The 5,000-nt window shown below is 44.4% G+C and overlaps 1 protein-coding gene across 4 annotated transcripts in view; it reads left to right on the forward strand.

Moving 5' to 3' along the window:
- The window catches only part of Evi5 (ecotropic viral integration site 5), a 55,893-nt gene that overhangs the window by 14,692 nt on the left and 36,201 nt on the right, over positions 1-5,000 (forward strand). Inside the window, exon 1 of one of the 4 annotated variants that reach the window (XM_043005745.2) lies at positions 4,391-4,490. The exons of 2 other annotated variants lie outside the window; for them this stretch is intronic. The gene's annotated coding sequence lies outside the window, so the exon portion shown is untranslated. Of the gene's footprint in view, positions 1-4,390; positions 4,619-5,000 lie in introns of those variants that run through there. One more of the 4 variants, XM_043005735.2, reaches the window with a different exon arrangement.

Consider the following 5,000-nt stretch of genomic DNA (forward strand, 5'->3'; position numbering starts at 1 on the left):
CTACCAACGCCTCCCACCCACCCACCTAACCACCCACCCACCCACCTACCTAACCACCCACCCACCTACCTAACCACCCACCCACCCACTCACCCACTCACTCACTCACTCACTCATTCACCCACCCACCCACCCACTCACCCACTCACTCACTCATTCACCCACCCACTCACTCACCCACCCACGCACGGACTCACTCACTCACCCACTCACTCATCCACCCACGGACTCACTCACTCATCCACCCACGGACTCACTCACTCATCCACCCACGGACTCACTCACTCATCCACCCACGGACTCACTCACCCACCCATTCACTGACTCACTCACCCACCCATTCACTGACTCACTCACTGACTTACTCGCTCGCTCGTTCGCTCGCTCGTTCACCAAACTGATTTCCTGATCTCCCTGCCCCACCAAAGTCTATCCAAGGGTACTCCGGTAGACCGCAGTACTAAGGAAAGACTTTTTTTCTCGTGAAAGTCCGATATTTTATTAGACGCGACTTACATTTGTGATTTCCCCGGTGAGGAACAGGTGGTGGGATTATTGAGGAGGAGAGAAAAAAGTTTGTATTTTGTTCTTGTGACCTTTTTTCCTTTACCATGTTTGAGAAGGTTGTGTTGACAGCAGAGGACGCAGTAGGTTTATTTATGTATTTATTTATTTGTTTGTTTATTTGTTTGTTTTTCTTCACCTGGCTCGAAGGAAAAGTCTTAATCATCGTTGAACAAGTTTTCAGTTTGGGTAATATGGTTGACTTTTATGGTGCGAAAAGATAGTGTTCTGTGGTGACCTATCGAATCATTGTGCGGTTGATGACGTAACAGGACTAGGGAGTTCCTTGTTTTTTTTTGTTCTTTCTCAGTCTTTTGTTTATAACGTTGTCTCTGATTTCATTGTGTATTTGTTTTTAGTCTTGAGAGTTTTATGGGACTGGTGAAAGGATAATAGTATTTCGTTTATGTTTTTATTTGTTTATGCACGTGTAGGACAAATGACGTCAGGAAAAAATGCGTTATTGTTTCTTAGCAAAGACCCTCGACGGAATGACGCACACTCACTTAGAAAAAAACGAATAGATAAATTCCCTTTTTTTTCCTTCAAAGCTCTTTAACGCGATTCACACAGACAAGAGACTAAAGAGAGGTGGGATACGGGGATAAGGTAAACGGAAAATAAACAGGAGAGAAGCGAAAAGCTGTAAGTTGGTAGAATTGGATCAAAATCGCATCGAGGAGTTTGGGTTAAAGTGGATAGGCGGAGTAGTGTGAGTACTCTCGAGGGCGGCTGAAGGATTGCTCTTACTTGTGGGAAAAGGTGGGAAGAGTGGGAGGGCGATAGAGAGAAAACCAACGGGACAGGTTGAAGGAAAAGAAAGAGGTGCGGAGAGGGACATGGATAGAAGCAGAAAGGGGAGTAGGAGAAGAGAAGAATAAATAGGGTGAAGATGGTGTGGAGAGAAGAGTGCGATATGCGCAGAGAGAAACAAAAAGAGGGTAGGAATACAATGAAAATCAAACGTTTCATAAGAGGAAGAGGGTAGATAGGGATACGAAGAGAGAGTAAAAGAATATAGATAAAGAAGAAAAAATGAGGCGACTGCTTGCGTGTGTCGCGAGTCAGCGAGAGGGAGCCACGGTGCGCAAAGTGCATAGAAAACGGCTCTGCCGAAGGACCCGCGAGCGGAACTGCTACGTGGACATTACAGGGCGGGTATTTGGATGTGTGGTCGTGGGTGTGGGTGCGGGCGAGTGTGGCCAGCGCGGTGGGTGGCATCGTCCACACATACGGAGGAGAGGAAGAAAGGACTGGGTCTTTGTCATGTATATGAATGAAGACGATGATGAATCGGGTATCATGTGAGGAGGGGAGGACGGGGGGGGGGAGTCTGGTTGAACTTGCCATTCTTGATACTGTAGCTGATTATCATTGTTATTATTATTATGTATCTGATAATGATGGTGGTAATTATTATTGTTGTTGTAGTTATTATTGTTTTTTTATTATTATTATTATTGTTATTATTATTATTATAAATATAATAATAATAATAATTATTATTATTATTGTTATTATTATTATTATTATGATTATTATTATTATTGTTATTATTATTATTATTATTATTAATATTATTGTTATTATTATTATTGTTATTATTATTATTATTATTATTATTATTATTATTATTAATATTATTGTTATTATTATTATTGTTATTATTATTAATATTATTATTATTAATATTATTATTATTATTATTAATATTATTATTATTATTATTAATATTATTATTATTATCATCACTATTTTTGTGTTGGACGTATGATTGGTGCAATTAGTTTGATCACCAAATTTGAAGCTCTGTTTTTTATTGTATGTTAATGAAGCACGCTCACGTGCATAATCTTGAATGATGTTAATTGTTTTAATCATGTTGCTAATTTGTCCTCTCTCTCTCTCTCTCTTTAAAGGTGAGTGATCATCCCGAGATGTAACACGCAGAATACAACGACAGGTAAAGTTGTATAGCCACTCATATGTGCAGGTGGGTGTAGAGCAGACGTTGTGGAGGCATTACAAGACTCCCTCTTTCCTAGCTTAACCTACGGACGTCTGGTAGAGCCATTCACCCTGTCCCTTCTGTAGGAAAGGGTGTGTGTGTGGGGTGGGGGGAGAAAAGGGGAAGGGTATGTATTATGGGGGCGAGGGAGGAGTGGGGAGAAGGGAAATGGAGATGGAGATGGAGTTGAAAAGGGAAAGCAAAAGAGAACGGGAGACAGGAGATAAGAGAAAAGTAAGGGGAAGAAAGGGAAAGTGTTTCGACTTGAGGTGAGATGAGCTTCGGGTGTGTGATGAGCGTTGTCAAAGCGTTTGCCAAGCCGCTAGTGGTTGGAGTCGTATTCCCGCGGCCGCACGAAAGGGCTGGCTGAATTGCATCGCCGGCTGTTAAAGGCACACACGGACGGGCGTGTTCGGGTGTAGCCTACATATCGTTGATCGCCACGCCATCACGTCGAGCTCCATTCTGCATGTCATGCTTTATCGTCGAGCAGACTTCGCCACTCACCGCCGCCTCCGCTCGTCGCCGTAATGCAACCTCACAACCAGTTGGCCAGAGACCTCATCACGCACACAATGTGCCGCAGGATGAACAATTACAGCGCCCAGAAAAATAGATTAAAAAAAGTTATCCGTTTTCCTGGGGTCAACACCTTGTGTATTAGGATTGCTTGCCCCAAGCGTTCGGTATTTCAAAGTTATCCAGTTCAGCGTTTGATTTTGCTCTCTTCCATATTTGTAGTTTAAGGTTAACCTTTGCACGTGGCACTTTTAGTGATAGTTTTCGAGAGCAGGTTACGGTTAATGGCGAGTAGATTAGGTTACCTTGGTTACTTAGACGCGGAACTGCGACGTGTCCTGGCTAGTTCATGACGCCGCCCGCAGAAGGATTTGACGAGAGTTTGAACGAGAGGTTTTGTTTATGAATTTAATTCCGTGGTATATTTTCTATGCGTGTGGCTGCGTCAGATGCCGAAGGCGCTTACAATCAATGTGTGTTTTGTCGGAGGCAAACAGACATTCTATACCGTTTCCAAGTAGGGTTTAGCAGGCCAGGCATGTGTTGGACATGCTTTCACAATCCAAGTGAGTGCACCTGTTCTTAAATATTCATCCGTATACGGGACGGTCATGCGAAATTGTACCGTCGGTGGCGTGTGGCAACTCCGGCCATGGGTGGTTCCTGAGACTGAGTTGATGGTTGCTTACTTTCGCGTCTTTTGGTAAATGGAGATATTTTACGACTGATGACCTTCTAGGGCCTCAGATGCCCTCCACATCAGGTGCATTTATTCTCATAGCACCCATGTGATCAAGTTCATTCAGATAAAAAATCGACTTTGATGATGAAAGTGAAACGTAGTAGTCATGAACTCCCACCCATAGATGTTAAAAAGAGGAATGATTGTTTAATAAAAGATGTTTATTAGTCACCACATGTATAGTATCTCAGATATATATCATTGAGGAACATAGCGGGGAACCCTCATCGGAATATGTATGCGCCAAAAGCGAAATTAGTCACCTAATGGGAGTGTGAACGATTGAACTGGAAATGGTCGAAGACTTCATAAAACTTCGCCAATTTCTCCCTCTGAATACGCTGAATACACTGTACGATGCGTAATTAGCCGAGATGCTATTGTGCGTTCCGTCATGTCAGGTTATGGCATGTCGCGGAGCCCTAAGAGCCGAGGGGTGTGGGGGACGGGCACACGAAGTGTAGTGAGTGTGGGCTGAGGGCAGAGAAAGTTGAATGTGAGTCTGGGTCCACCCACACTCAGGCCCCAGCTGATGGAGAGACTCCTCGCCTTGCGCTCGTCGCTCGCTAGTACAGCCTTGGGAGTGGTGGTGGTGGTACAAGGCGCTTACCGGAGCCCCCTCGAGACGGCTGCTGTCGTGGCGTGTGACATCAGCTGGTGACGGACTTGCTCTTGCGGGTGCTGGCGTCTGACGTCACGGCGTGGAAGTTGTGTAGTTGAAGTGGTGGAGTGCTAAGGAGCTGTCAGGAATGAGGCAGCTGTGTCAGTTATATATAAATATGAAGGTACTTATCGTAAAAGTGATTATTGCCAATATGATGTATACTAAAAGAAAAAAAAAATCGAAAAGCTGGATTGATAAGCGGAAAGGCGGAATTACCTGAGTGGAGGAGATTATGACGATAACGAAATAGTGACCGTGGAGGTGGCGCCGGAAATGAGTATATTGTCATGCTGCCGTTGCCAACGCTCTTTTGTTGAACAAGTTGCAAAGTTCGTATCGACCATCATCTGCAACGTGCTACTGTGGTGGCAGCGGGCATCTAGGGATGATTAAGGAAGTCCTATCGATCTGGCGACGAACAGGTGTGAAGGCAGTGGAGGTGTGAAGGCAGTAAAGGTGCGACTGTTGTGCGTGGCCGCCCACCGCCCATTCGGAATGTGGGC

Source organism: Penaeus japonicus, unplaced genomic scaffold, assembly GCF_977035675.1.
Source record: "Penaeus japonicus unplaced genomic scaffold, GWHDUDI00000001_assembly GWHDUDI00000012, whole genome shotgun sequence".
Classification (NCBI taxonomy): domain Eukaryota; kingdom Metazoa; phylum Arthropoda; class Malacostraca; order Decapoda; family Penaeidae; genus Penaeus; species Penaeus japonicus.